The sequence below is a fragment of the Microtus oregoni genome, unplaced genomic scaffold, assembly GCF_018167655.1.
Source record: "Microtus oregoni isolate MIOR12 unplaced genomic scaffold, Mior012 000026F_ref0000081, whole genome shotgun sequence".
In the NCBI taxonomy this organism is placed as follows: Eukaryota; Metazoa; Chordata; class Mammalia; order Rodentia; family Cricetidae; genus Microtus; species Microtus oregoni.
In genome coordinates this window covers 26,781,534-26,799,380 of record NW_024543085.1, presented here as the reverse complement: position 1 = coordinate 26,799,380, position 17,847 = coordinate 26,781,534, and the positions used below count along the sequence as shown (strand labels likewise).

Sequence of the window (17,847 nt, the reverse complement as noted above, 5' to 3'; positions counted from 1 at the left end):
GAATACTCTTCCATCTGAGCTGTAACATTTAGTATTCCTTGGTTCTCTACTGCCAGGGTCCATTTCCCGCTGAGCTGCAATGCTTACAATTTCTATAGTGGTCTTTACTGTTGAAATAAGAGTGGCGGGCTGGGCTGTGTCCCGCCACCCGGCTAGCTTTACCCGAAATAATTACACGGAAACTGTATTCTTTTAAACACTGCTTGGCCCCTTAGTTTCAGCCTCTTAACCCATTTCTATTAATCTATGTAGCACCACGAGGTGCGCTTACCAGGGAGATTCTAGCCTACGTCTGTCTGGAGTGGGAGAATCATGGCGACTAACTCACTCAGCTTCTTTCTCCCAGCCTTCTGTTCTGTTTACTCCTCCCACCTATGTTTTAACCTATGAGGGCTAAGCAGTTTGTTTATTGCTTAACCAATGAAATCAACAGATTGATATATGACACTCCCACATCACTTCCCCTTTTTCTGTTTAAACAAAAAAGAAAGGCTTTACTTTAACATAGTAAAATTACATATAGCAAAACAGTTATTAAGCAAGAATCACAGTTACAATATTTATATCTATTTTATCTTTTATCATAACTAAGGAAAACTATAACTATCTATTCTTCAACTCCATCAAAGACTCCAGAAGGATATAATAATACCTAAGTAAACAAGAAGTCCAAAACTCTAGAAATGACAGAGACATCTCGCTGCCTGGACAGTCACCCAAAGTTCCTCTGTACCATTGGGGCATCCATCTTCAGCCTTCAGGCCCATAGTATCCAGCAGACATTTTCATCAAGCAGGAAATTCCAAAGACAGTTCAGTCACTTTCTGCTGTGTCCTGCAGAATGCCTCACAGACTCTTTCATGAGTCAGGAACCCCGAAAGACCATCTCACCTTTAGGCAAGTTCAGCAGTCCTCTCTCTGCGGGTTCTTTGTGTCCAGTTTATGCAACAGTCCAGGCAAGAACAGTTTCTTGCCCAAATGGCTATCAAACTCCATAAGGAGCCTCTTCAATGCCCATCTTCCTCTCGAAGTAGATTGGTGCCGCCAGGAGCAGACATGTCTCATTGTCATGAAAAGCCCTAAGTTATTAAAATATTTTAAATGCCATATTCTGCAGCCTTTGAGAGATATGAAGAATGCCTATCTGAAATATATCTCTATATATCTAGAAAATCTAACTAACATGACTACAAGCTTTACTATTATAGATGATTATCCATTAACAACCTATATTTCTTAATTATACAGTACATTTTTAAATGAACTACACAATCACAATACCTTAATCAATATCAGAAATACATATACATATAACAAAATTGACCTTAAAATCCATACCAATGCAAATTATTCATACCTATATCACTTTACTAGGAAAGCATTAGAAATGTCAGCTAGGCCCCAAGTATAATCAGTCTTTAAGATTCCTGTGCTTTAAGGGTGAGACTTTGTTGGGAAAGGGTACAATCCCAGAGGTATTAGTTAGAGAAATGCCTGGGATGGAGGGAACCAGCTACAAAGAGATTATCATGATGGGAAAGGTTGTCTCTAAAAGGAAGATGAGATAGGGATTCACTCCAGTTATTTTGAGGCCCCACAGTTTGCTAATGCCTTTCCTTACCTCAATCTTAATAACTCCTTTCTTGTTTTTCCAGGCATAGAATTGTAAAGTTACTGATCAAACTTTATGAAAAAAACAGGTCTAAACCAATTCTTTTTTTTTAATCAAGATTGTAATTTAATTGTTTCTCCCTTCCCTTTCCTCCCTTCAAGCTTCCATTGGAACCATTTGCTCGCCTTCAAATCCATGGCCTCTCTTTTCATTACTTGTTATTACATGCATGTATGTACTTGTATATAAATATTTATTCCTAACTATAGCCTGTTGAGTCTATATAATCTTACCTGTATATATTATGTCCTCAGGGCTGACGATTTCTCACTGGACAACCAATTGGTGTGCTCTTCCCTAGGGAGGGCCACCTCTCCGGCTTCCAGCTTGACTTGGCTGCTCCTTGTTCTTCCTAAACTTTGAGGCCCCTTGGGCTTCCTTCCCCCCTTCCCCCACCCTCAGGCAGTTTTAAATCAATTCTTCTTAAGTGTTAAACTTTCCTGTAACTTGGGGGTGGGGAGGGGCATGAAGTGGAAGTTGTTACACTTGTTGCTTTCACAGCAGAATCTGACTACCTTGACCTGACCGGATTTGACTCTGCAGAGGATCTCTTGCCTCTGCTTCTCTTGAGGACTGAGATTGCCATGCCCAGCTCTTCTGTGACTTTGTTATCCCCTTCTGCTGTCAAGGGCTTAACAAGGGGCCCTTCATTATGCCTCCAGCATGTGCTCAGGCTCTCTCTTTTTCTGCTTTCCTTCACCCCCCTCCTCTGCACTCTATTACGGTCATACTAGTCAGGCATTCCAAATTGCTGCTTGCATGGCAGGCATCCTCTCTATCTCCAAGACGCAGTCTATTCCTGGCCTCCCCATCCCTTATATTTTATCTGGCTGACCCTGCTTGCTCTTCAGATCATTTGATCTTGGAAAATCTTTCCTCATTACCTATTTTAAGATTACTTGACATTTTCTACATTTCCCTTAACATCCTGAGTTCCCCCTCCTTAGCTTACCAATCATCACAATATGTTTCTGTTTCTTTTGTATTTCTCTGTCCTGTCGAAGATAACTCCCATTGCGGTAGGAGCCATAGATGCGGTAGCTATGAACTGTAGTCTCCATGTATTGTAGTCTCATAAATAGTAGATGCTCAGTAAGTGTTACTGGAGAATGAATCAATGGTGCTGAAAGAGAGTTTCGATCAGAGGCAAATGGAAGGCAAAGGAAACAGAGTGTCAAAACACTGCAAATATGTGTCCCTTAGCTAGGACTGCCAAGCACAGTATAAAGAACTAGGGGATAACAGATTTCACAAATGATGGAAAATTTAAAGGAGCCCTATGCTAATAGAAATACAAACAGATGTATTGACACAAAACTTGTAGAAATGTGAAAATTGGAGATGCCAGAAATTTCAGACTCTGCAGAGGATCCCTAGAAACTAGACTTCTAGGGGTTCATCTTTACCTCCTTTTGCCTCTGAGGCATGAGTTTAGGTGTGGGGGTTGTTTGCAGAGATGCACATGGAAGGCCTGGGTATTGACAGCAGCCAGCCAGTTACCCTGTCTCATTGTATCTTAGAGATGGGGCCTGTCACACCGTCATGGAGCATGAGGATCATCGGGTTTTGGAGGTCAGCAGTGCTATGGTAACACACAGTGTTAGTGTCCCAGTCTTCTTAGCCCCCAGAGGCCTCTGCAGTATGTTTCTCAAATCCCAAATCCTTCTTCCTGGGGGCAGCTGATTATGGTATTAAGATTTTGCCAGCCACTCTCTCTTTCTCTCTCACTGCAAGAAAGACTTATTGGGGGAAGCTATGATACCCTACATGGTGATCAGAGGAGCCAGACAAGGCCCGACTTCATGAAACTAGCATTCTCTGTGTTTGGCCAACACGTATACGTCATCTGGATAATTTTTAGTATCTGCTAAATACTTAAAAGAGAATAATCTGGAGAAATTATTAGATTGGCCAGATTCCCTAAGAAGATAATATTTGAGCTGATGTCTATATAATGAGGAAGAGCCAACCACTATAAAAGGCTGGATTGAACCAGGCAGTAGTGATATATGCCTTTAATACTAGCACTCAAGAGGCAGAGGCAGGTCAATCTCTGTGAATTCCAGGCCAACCTATGAATTGAGTTACAGGGCAGCCAGAGCTGTTATATAGAAATTCCCTGACATGAAAAACAAACAAAGTCCAGGCAAAGCATGGATCGGTGACTGCAGCAATGCTTTGTTCCAGGAGACCAGCTGCTCAGTGAAACATGCAGACCCTCTGTGGGTCAAAAGCCCATCCTGTTGACCATACCACAATTCTTCCCAAATGAGTTGATAATCGGGAATAATTTCAATAAACTATGAAGTACTTTCAAATATCAAATGTTGCCAAGTAGTAGTAATATAGGCCACAAGAGAGGCAAAGCAAACCAAACACGGCTGAACCTGTTTTCCTGCAAAGGAACATCCCACCTGGCTGAGGGAAAAGACATTTGCTTATAGTCCAGGATGGGATTTCACAGTTATGCTTGGTAAGTTATACACTGCCATGACAAAATACTTGAGATAGGGTAATTTAAAAAGGAAAGAAATTTATTGCTCATAGTTCCAGAGGCTGGCAGTTCAAGATCAAAAGGCCAACAGGTTCAGTGTCTGCTGAGGGCTGTCTTTCTGCTCCTAAGATGGCTTATGTCCTCGAGGGGAGATGTATTATGGCAGGACATACAGTGATAGACGAGAATTAAGGAGCCTATTTTTTTCTTTCTCACCTTTTTATAAGAGGACTGAGCCCTTTATTTTATTTTTTGAGACAAGGTTTCTCTGTAGCTTTGGAACCTGTCCCAGAACATGTGGCCTTACCTCTCTTCCATCTTTTTTTTTAATATTTATTTATTTATTTATTTACTTATTTACTTATTTATTTATTATGTATACAATGTTCTGTCTGTATGCCTGCAGGCCAGAAGAGGGCGCCAGACCTCATTACAGATGGTTGCTAGCCACCATGTGGTTGCCGGGAATTGAACTCAGGACCTTTGGAAGACCAGGCAATGCTCTTAACCACTGAGCCATCTCTCCAGCCCCCTCTCTTCCATCTTGCACCTCCATGTCTGGCTAGTGAGTCCATCTTTCTTTTTCTCAGAGTCCTCTCTGTTGCCAGAAGTCCCACCTAACCTCTTCCTACCTAGTTATTGGCCATTCAGCTCTTTATTAAACCAATTACCATGACACATCTCCACTCAATGTATAAATATCCTACAACACAATAATTCATTAGTTAAGGAAAACAATCTTGACAGAGGGGCCCATGAGGTTCTTGCTTTAGCTCACCAAGGACACTCGGAGTTCATGGTCTCTAACAGACTTTGATAATTAGAACAGGTGACACATGACAAATTATTCAATTTGCTGTCTTCTAAGCAAGCTCTGACGTAAATGGAGAATGTCCTTTTACAGTGGTATTCAACATATGAGAACACTAATCCCGAAGTATGTTAGCTGCTGTGGCACCTAAGACACTTATACAACTGAGCTGTGTGCAGATGTGCATCTAGAACCCAACCCCTGATTTTTCTTCTGCATTTCATGAGAAATGTGTGTCATATATACATGACATATATATATATATATATATACACACACACTTATCAATTTATGTTATTATTCTTCAAATTCTCTAGGATAGGCATATGCTAGATACTCAAGAAACATGTCTCAGTCAGGCAGTGGTGGCACACACCTTTAATCCCAGCACTCGGGAGTCAGAGGCAGGCCTGTGAGTTCGAGGCCAGCCTGGTCTACAAGAGCTAGTTCCAGGACAGGCTCCAAAGCTACAGAGAAACCCTGTCATGGAGAAAGAAAGAAAGAAAGAAAGAAAGAAAGAAAGAAAGAAAGAGGAGAAACATGTCTCTTGGTTCCTTCTGAATTTCTTCTTGACAATATACAATTATGTTTCCACAAACTTCAAAACTAGATAGAATTACAGGCATAAGGTCGTCAGTCCCCACTTGGCCGGATTCAGCATCACTGAGGAGTCAAGCCTCCAGGTGCACCCGTGAGCTATCATCTAGACTAAGGTTAGCTTCTAGGAATGTCTGAAAGAAATTATTTTGATTAGGCTGATTGATATGGGAAGACTATTCCCTAGGAGGGGGATTCTAAATTATAGAAAATGAATAGAGCAGGCGGAGTGCTCACATTCCTGGTTCTCTGCTTTCTAACTGGACGCAGTATGAGCAGCTACCTCAGGATCATGCTGTCTTCCATACCTATGATCTATGGGATAGAATAAGCCTTTCTCCTGAACTGCTTTTGTCAGTATGCTATTTTATCATAGCATCAGGAAAAGAAACTAAGATAGAAAATTGGTATCAGGAATGGGGTAATTGCTACGATAAACCTGACCACATGGCTCTTAAGCCTTTGGAATTGATTTACGGGAAGAATGTCGAAGAGTTTGGCACTCGGGACTAGAAAAGCCCTGGAAGGCTAGAAACAGAGCTTAAAGGGGTTTTGAAATACAAGAGTGTGGAAAAAATACAACAAGTGGAGACCCAGCTCGTGAGTTATCAGAGGGAAACAAAGACTACGCCAGGAATTGAGCTAAGGACCATTTGTGTGATATTTTGGCTAAGACTCTAGCTTTGTTTTGTCTTTATCCTGAGAACTTGAATGAAGTTGAATTTAAAGCTAATAGACTAATTGTTTAGCAGAGGAAACTTTAAGTTAGGAGAGCATTCAGGCTAGTGGTAAGGAAACTGCAGTTTATTAAGTAGAACAGCACCACCGAAGAGAGACCTCCTGCATTGCCTTGGGGGGATTGGAAAGGCACACCCAGAGCGAGATCCCGCCCATCAGTGGCTCCATAGCATGAGGGTCTAAATGTGTTTGAAAGGAGAGCCTAGACGTAAGTGTTCTCTGCTCAGACACAATCACCTAAGGACGTGTTCCATCAAGGTCAGCCCAGAAAGCATATGAACACTGCTATGGCTGCATCACGAGCTGGCAACAGAATCTGGCAGCATCATCCACATGGCACTGGTCTGGAAGTCATTAAAAACGAAAACTTAGAAGCAGCCATGGAGTCCTGACCTGGGGTATCAGAGAGCCACTGAGGCCAGGAAATATGTGGCAGAGTCACAGTCCCTACAAGGAGGCCATGAAAGGCCAGTGCGTGAAGCTGTAAAGGTGACACCCAGCTTGCTGGGGTGACTGGGGAGGGGAGCATTAGAGATGCGAGAACCATGGGGTGTTTGCCAAGAACTGACAGCTCAGTGGAGCCAGCCTAGGAGAGAGGCTATGTGTGCCACCGGCAGCAGAGCTGGAGCGGGGCCATCCGGGCCATTTGGAGCCCAGATGATTCTATTACCAGCCTCAGATGCTACACACAAAGATGTGGGATTTGGTGTTTGCCCTCCTGGATTTTGGTCTCACTTTGATCCAATCATTCCTATGCCCCTAATTGTCCTTTTTGGAATGGAAATGTTTACTCTGTGCCATTTTACATTGGAAGTATGTAACTTGTTTTTTATTTTATAGGAACTCAGTTAAGAGACTCGCAACTGTTATTGGCAGTTCTCAACCTGTGAGGGGGATCAAACAACTCTTTACCTAGCAGATATCCTGCATATCCGATATTTACATCATAATTCATAATAGTAGCAAAATTACAATTATGAAGTAGCAGTGGATTAATTTTATGAGAAACTATATTAAAGGGTTGCAGCTTTAGGAAGGTTGAGAACCACTGGGTTTTTGTTTTTATTTTTGTTTTTTTTGATGTTGAGATGCATGCACTTTGCTTTATAAGATGGTTATGAGGCTGTGGGGATAAGGGAGTCAGGTCCTACAGAACAGGGATTACAGATGATTGTAAGGCACTGTATGGATTCTGGGAACTGAATCTGGGTTCTCTGCAAAAGCGACAAGTGTTTTTATGAGCTATCTCTCTGGCTGCAGAAGACCCTTTTCAACTGTAAGCGAGACCATTCCCCGGGTAGGAATTCTGAAGTGGATAAAGTAGATAAAGTGAACTGAGAGCCAACATTCATCATCGTCTTTTGCTTTCTGACTCTGAGTCTAGTGTGTCCAGCTGCCTCAGATCCTCTGCCACGGATGGACCCTTTCAGTATGAGCTGAAATAAACCCCTTTTCTCTTGTGTTGCTTTTGTTATGGTTTTGTGTTTTGTTGTTGTTCTTTAGTTGGTTGGTTGGTTTTGTTTGTTTTTAACCACAGCAACAGTAAAAGTAACTAAGCTATTAAAGAAAGTCCCCAAGGAGACTGAAACCATGAACTCACCCCATTGAACATTTCTTGAATACTAGGAGCTTCTTTTACTATCACAGCTCTCACAACAGCCCAGCGAGTACTGAGATACTTGGATATCAAGAATCACCAAACTCAGCCGGGCGGTGGTGGCGCACGCCTTTAATCTCAGCACTCAGGAGGCAGAGGCAGGTGGATCTCTGTGAGTTTGAGGCCAGCCTGGTCTATAAGAGCTAGTTCCAGGACAGACTTCAAAGCTACAGAGAAGCCCTGTCTTGAAAAACAAATACAAAAAAAAAAAAAACAAACAAACAAAAAAAGGCACCAAGCTCCTATTATGTACCCTCTCTGTTGTAAAAAAAATCCCATGTGTATGCATCCTCACCATCGCTCCAGGATTCACAGAGCTAAGAGGAGGAATCTCTGATATATTCCTAAGACTAACAATTATGATGCCAGGCTGTGGTGGCTCATGCCTGTGATCCCAGCACTCTGAAGGCCGGGGCAGGTGTTCAAGGCCAGCCTGGTCTACAGTGTGAGTTCCAGGACAGCCAGAGCTGTTCACGGAGGAACCCTGTCTTGAACCACCACACACACACACACCCGCAAGAAAGAAAGAAACAAAAAAAAATCTAACAGTTATGAAGTCTTTATTTTTCTTTCCAGTGCTGGGGAGGGGCATACTAGACAAGCCTTTTCTACCACAGCTGCACTCCCTAGCCCTTAAATCATGTCTTTAAGCCAAATGCTGTCAAAAAAAAAAAAAAAAAAGAAAAAAGAACAAAAGAAATGCAAAAAAGACAAATGTGATTTTCTTGTTGTTGTTGAGTAAAGTGGGTAGTTAGTTTGGGGTTACTTGTTTCTCAAGTCAAAGGTATTTCAGTTCTTTGCCCAGCAGTGCCTTTGGCCAAGTCTCTAGTGAACCAAGTCGTGGGCTTCAGGTGTGAAGTTCAGGTCTGTCTTCTCCCAGGAGGTGGCAGCAGCAGCAGCCGCGGCCCCGGTAGTGTCAGCTGCTGGGGAGATAGGGCAGAATGCATCTGCTCTCCCATTGGCATTCAAGCCTAGAAACTCTTGGTTCCAGAGACCACTTTATCCCTTCCTTGGTTTGCTGAGTTTGTTTGGGGCCTGGCACTGGAAGTGCAGGAGCTGGCAGAGAGTCCTCTTTCTAAGTGCCTAGCTTTCTCTGTAAACATTTTGGTCTAGGCTGTGACCTTGAAGCATGTGGGAAGGAGGCTGAGAAAGTCTCTAGCCAACAGGAAAAGGGCTTCAAAAAGAAACAACCGGTAACTGAAACTCACAGCCCCGACAAGCATAACCCTGGAGGGCACCATCCAAAGAATAAAGTAGATTCCTGACCTGGGCTGGCAGCCACCAGCCTGCTGACCTTGACCTTGAACCTGCCGGAGCTGCTCTTCTTACCAACCCTTTGTGGACTACCGTGATCTTCTAGCTCCTGCTGATTTTGAACTGGCAGGGGGTGAGCCTGTGTGACTGTGCCCCTGTAGCTGACTGCTAGAGGCCCACCTCACACGTCGTTCACTCTGTGTCTTTGGACAGGTTCTCTCAGTGACATGGAGCTCACTGCAACCCATAGGGTCCTGCCTGTCCCCACCTTTCCAGTGCTTGGGTTGAAAGTGCACAGTGCCACTCTGGGCTTTTTTTCCATGGCCACTGGAATTGAATTCAGTTCCTCATGCTCCAGCAGCCAGCACTTCTACCCAACCAAGCCATAGCCTCGGTCCTCATTTTTAAATTTCACTTTTTTAGTATTTGGATGAAGTAGGACTGCCCTTCACCCTTGCAGCATTTAAACACATCTTAGACACAACAAAGCACTGCTTGGTTCCAAGTTAATCCCAGCTGAGCACATATCCTGGTTTGGCAGACAGTGCCAGCTGCATAGGAGGTGGGCAGAAGTCCCAGGAAATGTCTGGATACCACACAGCTATGGAGGGACTGTCAAGTGCTGGAGATTGCTTTGCAAATTACCACATCCAAATGAAGCCGACAAAACGATATTTCAAAAAAGCAATTAACGCTGATTCCTAGTGTATTTGGAACCAAATGGCCTCGGGGCCTGGGGGGCAGGGTGAGACTGCCTCAGAAAAACTGTAGCCCCAGCCTTCCTGGTTGACATGTCCAAGGGTAAGGAGCTTTGAAGTCAGACTTTTTCTGTGCTCTCCTCCCCCCACCCATACCTGGTTTGTGAAAATCAGGCATAACTAGTTCCTCTCATTTCCTCTCTTTCGTCCAGTTGACTCTAATTCCCTTGTTTTATTAAACTTCCATCTATTCATTGAAGTAAGCATTTACTCATCCTCTCCTGTGTACCAGGTACAGAGAGTATATCCGGCTTATAGAAGAGTCTGTTCAGAAATGGTTGGTATAAAAAAAATACAGTAGGAGTGGTAATATTGGAGATGGCAACCGTCTTGTTTCTGTAATGTCATAGACCAAATGTCATATTTCCTGATGATAGGTATCGACAGAATAGAGCAGAACCATCTAGAAATAAGCCCATAGTTCCATAGAAGTTGGCCCCAAGAGTCTGTCACGACAACTCTTTTTATACAAAAGGCGTCATATTGAAATCCCTTCTCCGTTTGGAGCATTGACTCCAGAAAGCCAGTGTCGGCGTCAGTGGGGACACATACGTGGAAACAGAAGCTGGGCGTGGCTGTGACAGGAACACTGCTTGTCACAATAACTGCAGACAGCTAGCTCTGTGTTAGAGAGGAGAACCCAGAGGGCAACTCAGAGGGCAAGGGGACCCAGAGATGTCCGGGACGACACAGAATGTCCTAGACAGTGGCACACAGCAAAGGGGAAGTAACCTGTGTCTCCTGGTTCTATGACATCCCAGATCAATTGGAATTAAATTGACATCCACGGTCAAAAAGTAGTAGATGTCCTTGGAATCAAGTTGAATCATCTCACGCCTTAGGGTAGCTTACGGGAGTTTGTTCTCTCCTACTCTGTGGGTCCTGAGGATTGAACACAGGTCACCAAGCTTGCCAGCAAGCACCTTCACTCAATGAGTCCTCTCGCCAGCCCTCAAATGCAAAGTTTTGTAGAAGACTTTATCGTGTTGATAATTTTTTAAATTATTATTTTGTGGGTTCATGTGTTCATGTGCTCTTGAGTGCTGAGGGGAGGGGATGGGGCAGTGCTTGTTGGTAAGTTCCTTTACCTGCTAAGCCATCTTGCTAGTCCCTGAAAATTATGATTCATATTCTTGCATATTTATGGATAATTCTCTAATCTTCTTCCTAGGTCTATAACCAACCTAAAGCAATGCCATATACTAAATATACAAGACAAAGGTTCAGAACCTCTACCTCTGGCTTCATTTTCTCCAACTTGAGTTGGGGTGTACTGACTTCTTAAGACACATGCTTTGCTTTGGTTTCTTTCTTTTTATTATTATTATTTACACAGAGTCTTACTATGTAGTTTTGGATGGTTTGGAACTTACTGACCAGGCAGCTCTGCCTGCCTCTGTCTCCAGAGTGCTGAGCTGAAAGCTTCTGCCCCCACGCCTTACCTGTCTATTTCTCTCACCGTTGCTGTGATAAAATATTCTGACCAAAGCAACTTGAGGAAAAAAGGGTTTATTTTAGCCCCCAGTTCAAGGCCCTGTCTCTCACATTAGGGAACTCACAGAAGCAGGAGCTGAAAGCAGCTGATCATGGGATATCCATAGTCAGGAGAGAGCAGCGAAGGCCTGCCTGCTAGTGTTCAGCTCCCCTAGTCCAGGATTCAGTTAGGGGACAGCACCACTCACAGTGAAGGGTCTTCCTACTGAATGACAGTCCCTGCCAGGCTTGCTCAGAGGCCATCTCCCAGGTGATTCTAGAGTTTTCTCAATTTAACGACACTAACCATCACATGCTTTAAAAAAAAAAAAATCAATCTAAGGCTTTTTGTAGGGAGATGGGTTTGAGGCAGGGTAGTAGTCTCTGTGTAGTCTTGGCTGTCCTGGAACTCACTTTGTAGACCAGACTGGCCTCGAACTCACAGAGATCCACCTGCCTCTCCCTCCTGAGTGCTGGGATGTGCGCTACCACCACCTAGCTCTAATCTAAATCTTGGGCTTTTGTCTGACTTCATTTGTTTAATTTCCCTGTTTACTGATTTATATATTTTCTTATTTTATTTTTGATAGTTGCTCACTATGTAGCGCAGAGAGGCCTGGAACTCAAGTTCTTCCTGCCTTAGCTTTGCAAGCACTAGGACAGGCATGCCCCACCAGGCCTGACCTTATTTCTTTGTCTCTGTATGTGCAAGCTGGAAAGGAGAGAGAGACAGATGCAGAGACAGAGAGAGACAAAGAGAACCTGTGTAGGCCAAGCTAGCTTCCAACTGTCAATCTTCCCTCAGTCTCCCCTGAACCTTTCCCTCTTTGTCCGGTATTCTCTTCCCTGTCTTCTCTCTTCCTGTCGGTTCTGTCCATCACTGCCATTCTGTCTTAACTTCTCTTACCCCTAATCTGTCCCTGATTACTGTCTGGTTCTCTAGCTTTTCTGCAGCTCCCATCTCCCGTCTCTGTCCTTTTCTCTGACCCACAGGACATACCTCTTTGCTCTGGTTCATCATCTTTCCACCCTGAAGCTCCTTAATTAGAAAATACAAAGGAATAAAGCAGTCAGACATTAATAATTTTATTATTCAACAAGATACTTTATTTTTAAGAGCAGATATGTACTAAAAATAGATTTTTTTTCCTCCAAAGACCCTAAAAAAAGAAGGGGGGAAAGAACCCTTGCTCACAGTTAGTGTGTTCCTTAAATACTAACTGTAATAATTATTATTTTAGTGATTTCCTGGATCAGCCACAGATGACTTTGTTCATGTAGCTCATTGACCCTTGGTTAGAAAGTCCTTCTCAATTCTTCATAATCCAAGACAGCAGCTGACATCAATGTAAAAAGAGAAAGAAGCTAAAAACAGTTGCGTGTGTACGCCCTGAATTGCATATTCAGTTGCAAAATCATCATCATTATTATTGTAATTACAGAGGGGAGGCATTTCAATAATTGTTCAAAGTGTCTTCTTGAGGAAATAAGTAAATCAGGGCCAGCTGTCACAAGCCAATCTACAATAATGATCCCCGTATGTGCGTCTTCGGGATTCATAACAATCTACAATAACAAATTTGTGCGTTCGTCTACTGTCCCTGAACAGCCTAAAAAAATAACAAGCCTATGATCCGCTCTGATGTCTCGCTTGGTAGTTCACTTGGATTTTTAAATAGCATCCTTGAATAACCTTAGAGTCAAAAACTGCCAAACAAAAATTGCATCACCAATTTAATAACAAACAACGGTGGGTAGCCTGGCATCCGTCCACCTGTGACAGGATGGCCACAGACCGAGGTTTCTGAGCCAAAGGGGAAGCCAGGTAGACAGATCTGCAGACAAAGGAGACTGTTTGGAAAGACGCATCCACCGAGGCAGATGAGCTCTTTTGGCTTGAAAATTACAAACAAACTGTGAAGGCCTTGTTTTCAGCCTACTTGTGAAATCGGCCCCAAGTATTTCAGACTTTGCTCTTCCCAAGATCCAGCTGTGAAATGACTAACAGAAATGAAGTGACAATGTACCAGGAACTGAATGTGCCACTTCACTGAAGGGAAAAGTTCCCGACAGAGGCCATCCGCGTAGATTTATACCTATGAGAGACGGCACAGAGAAAGTACTGGACTGCACCACCCCAAAGGCCGAAAGGCGGATTTATTGGGGATCAAGGCAGAGAGAAAAGCAAAATGGTGGGGAAACAAGCAGATTTTATATGACACTCAGTAGAGGGATCTGAGCTGACACAGACGGTTGGATTGACCCGGAACTAGATGCCCTTGCCTGACGTGGCTGGCATTTGGGGGAAGGGTAAGGGGGAAGATTCCTGGTAAACAGAAACCTCCAGAAGAGAGCTGCTTTTCTGGTGAACACAAACCTTCAGGCTTGCTCAAAATCCTTCTGTTTACCCAGCCAAAGTCCTCCTGTTTAGGGCAATGCCACCTGCGCTGCCATTTTGGAGGAAGGAGGGTTTTGGACCTGACAATACCCTGGATGCTCTAAAGAGGACCAGCCACGCACAAACACAGAGCAATTACAAAGAATGAGAATCATCTAAGAGCCTTCTCAAAATGTCCTCATATCTCGGTAGCTTTGAATTGTGGTTATATCTCCTAATTTCATATTCTCGAAGAACCTCCAGAGACAGGGAAAGAAAGAGGAGAAGGAAAATTGCTTATCACATTGCTTTTCTCTCGCTGGGCCACTTAGGCTTTTCCAACCAAGTTTTGCTGAAGGCTGGGCCTGAGCCAGGAGAGAAGGGTGAATGACCTCAAGCTGCTGTAGGAGCTTGCCAGCTGCTCTGCGGCAGCCTTCTTAGGTGCTAAGAATCATCTTCCTCATCACAATGCTCAGTACATTTCCATGTTTGCACTCCCAGCTAAAAGCAATGTAAGCAGCGTGCAACCTTATCTCGCTTCAGTGGTTCAGAGATTTCCTTCAAAAGCATCAGAAGGGGCATTGAGAGACATTTGGGAAGTGGTGTTGAGGCATATATATTTTTTATATATATATATTTTATATATATATATATATATTTTTTTTTTTTTTGTTTTGTTTTTCAAGACAGGGTTTCTCTGTAGCTTTGGTTCCTGTCCTGGCACTAGCTCTTGTAGACCAGGCTGGCCTCGAACTCACAGAGATCCGCCTGCCTCTGCCTCCCGAGTGCTGGGATTAAAGGCGAGCACCACCACCGCCCGGCTGAGGTATATTTTGCATATTTTTAATTGTAAAAGTAAGACGTGACAATGATGAAAATAAATGAAAACTTCAAAGTTGTTTTGTATAAAAAGACAAAGATGGCCTTGCTTTTATCACAAGTTAAAACTCTGAGAACTATTTCTCAGCCTATATTTTCCATATAAGGATATAGAATGCCTACAATATTTCTATGCAGAGTGATTATGTAAATATACAGTATCTTATATGCTGTATCTAATAATATGTCAGCACATGGAGATCGTGTAATATGTGCCATGAAGCCGACCACTGCCTAATTAATGGACATTTAAATTCTTTGCATTTTATACGATTATTATTACAAATAATGCTCTCGCGAATAACCTTATATTTAGAAACTTCTGTTGTGACTTTATCCGTAGAATAAATTACTTCAAAGAAATTTCTGGATCATAATATATGTACATTTAACATTTATACTCAATGATAACTCTTCCTGGCCCAGCATGTGCAAGGTCCTAGGTTCAAACACACACAATTAAATGCTTCCAAATTGCAACCTTCCCACATTGTCCTGATTCAGCTTCCATAGCAGGGTACATCCACTGAAATTTGCTAAAAACCACATTTTATTGAACTTAAACATCTGTCACTCAGAAGCATGGGTATGTTCTCACGGCTTGCATTTTTCTAAGCACTCGTGAAGCTGAGCATGTTTTCCAAGGGATTTTGACCACACCTACTTTTTTTCCTTTTCTTTTTTTTAAAGATTTATTTACTTTTTTTAATTATGCATACAATGTTCAGTTAACATGTACTCACCAGAAGAGGGCACCAGATCTCATTATTGATGGTTGTGAGCCACCATGTGGTTGCTGGGAATTGAACTCAAGACCTCTGGATGAGCTTCTGGTGCTCTTAACCTCTGAGCCATCTCTCCAGCCCCCCACACCTACTTTTTGTTTGTTTGCTGTTGTAAGACAAGTCCTCCTTCTGTAGCCCTGGCTAGCCTGGCACTCAGAGCGATCTGCAGCCTGCCTCAACTTCCCCTCAGGACTGGGATAGAAGGTATGTTCCAGCACATCGACACCATTCTTATTTTTAGGATGTGAAGTATTTGTTCACATTCTTTGCCCATTTCTCTGCTCATTTTGTTTTTTGGTGGAATTGTGAAACTAAGATCTCCTTGCATACTGCATAAGCACCTTTTGTCGGACCGCAGAGAACCTCTCCCCTCTCCATTTGTCTTTGGCTCTCTCTGTTTACAGTGTTTTTCTGCTGCTGCTCTTGTCATTATCCTCATTTTCATCTTGTTAAGGTTGTAAATGTTTGACATAAATTCATTTATCAGCACTTTTCTCTTTGGCTTCTGAATTTGCTTGTGTTTTATTGAACTTAAAACAAGTTGTCTTGCAGTTGGGCCTCTTTGTAGTATAGTTTGGTTAGAATTCTATTGTGTCACATGGTACAAACTAAGACATTCTTCTGGGTATAGTGGCATACATCACTGATTCCAGAATCTAGGAGGCAAAGGCAGGAGAACTGCTGTGAACTCAAGGCTAACGCAGGCTACGTAACAGGACCTAAGCTCCGTAAACATGGGGCTGGGGAGATGGCTCAGTTGGTAAAGTGCCTACCAAAAGCATGAGGACTGCAGTTTGGATCCCCAGAAGTCACATAAAAAGCTCGGAGAGGTTGTATACCTCTGTAACTTGAGCACTAGGAGGATGGAGACAGGGAGGTCCCTGTAGCTCTTAGCTAGCCAAGCTAGCCAGTGAGCACCAGGTTTGGTGAGAGACCCTGCCTCAAAAGTTAAGAGGAAGCCATCAAAGAAGACATCAACCTCTGGGCTCCCTGCTCACACATGCAATCTCTCTCTCTCTCTCTCTCTCTCTCTCTCTCTCTCTCTCGCACACGCACACACACGCACAAGAAATTAGGTTTTATTGTGGAAAGAAAAAAATTGACAAAGCCAGTATCATTAAAAGAAGATACAGAGACTCCATGGTTCATTGTTGCTTGGGTGTCCGGTCAGAGAATGGTTTATATCCCATTTAAAGGACCCCCATCTCTCTCTTTTATATGCATAGGAATGAGATCTACCTCCTTAGGGAAAGGGATAAGGGAAAGGGACTATGTTGGCCCTGGACAGCCTGAATTTTGGTGCCTGTTTACCAGAGTTGCCTGGAAAACCCACATACCTTGCCCAGTGTTGGATTCCAGAGGCAGCAGAGAGGCTGAAAGCAGGAAGAGACTAGGGTCTGACCTAAACAGATGAGGCAAGACTGTTTATTAACACGCATAGCAAGGGACAACCCCTCTCCCTTAGGAAATGGAAGGATCTGCCAAGAGAACCAACTGGCTGGGACTCTTTATAGAGGCTTGGGGATGAGGAAACAGTTGATGCCACCGTGGGGGCTCCAAGGCACTCTATCGCTGCACTTAGACTTTTGGTGGGATATTGATTACACAAGGAACAGGAAGCCAGTGACCTCCAGGCACATCCACCCATCCCCAGGCCCTGCCTCAGTCTAGTCCCATACACACGGTTTGAGCTAGCTCATTGCTCAGGTAACTCCAAAGGGGAACTCAGCTTCATTTAGGGCAGCCTGTTCCTTCTATTGTATCAGGTTAGTAAGGAGTCATGAAGTAGAGATGACTCCCCAACCCCAGCTTTTTATTTTGAAGACTCTGAACTCCACAAAGCTTGAAAAAATCCAACAAATGACTCCGTACCTTTCATCTCTGTTCAGCTACTGTTTATATTCTTTTCACCTTTGCATTATCTCTTCCTATGATTAGGCATGCTTGTCCATTTGAAAATAAGTTGAATATTGAAATTTTTAATTGACATCTCACTTAAAATAATCCAGCATACATCTTCAAAGACTAAGGGTATTCAATATAACTATAATACCATTTCAGACTTGGGAAAATTAGCAATGATTTAATAATATCTTTAAGTTCATATTAAAAGTCTACAATTGTCTAAATTCCTTATATAAACCTTTCCCCCTTTCCCTTTGTCTCAAAGACCAATCTTTGATGTAGGAGGGTCTTCTATCTATCTGTCATTTCATTGGTTAATTAATAAAGAAAACTGCTTGGCCTGATAGGTCAGAACATAGGTAGGCGGGGAAGACAGAACAGAATGCTGGGAGAAAGAAAGCAGAGTCAGGCATCCACTATGAAGCTCCAGCCTGAGATGGATCCACT

General features: G+C 43.1%; 1 long non-coding RNA gene across 1 annotated transcript in view; it reads right to left on the bottom strand.

Moving 5' to 3' along the window:
* Window positions 1–8,718: 8,718 nt before the first annotated feature.
* LOC121463313 overlaps window positions 8,719–17,847 on the bottom strand; it is a 172,248-nt gene continuing 163,119 nt past the window's right edge. The window contains exon 14 of the long non-coding RNA XR_005976425.1: window positions 8,719–8,889. This is a non-coding gene — a long non-coding RNA (uncharacterized LOC121463313). The remainder of the gene's footprint in view (window positions 8,890–17,847) is intronic.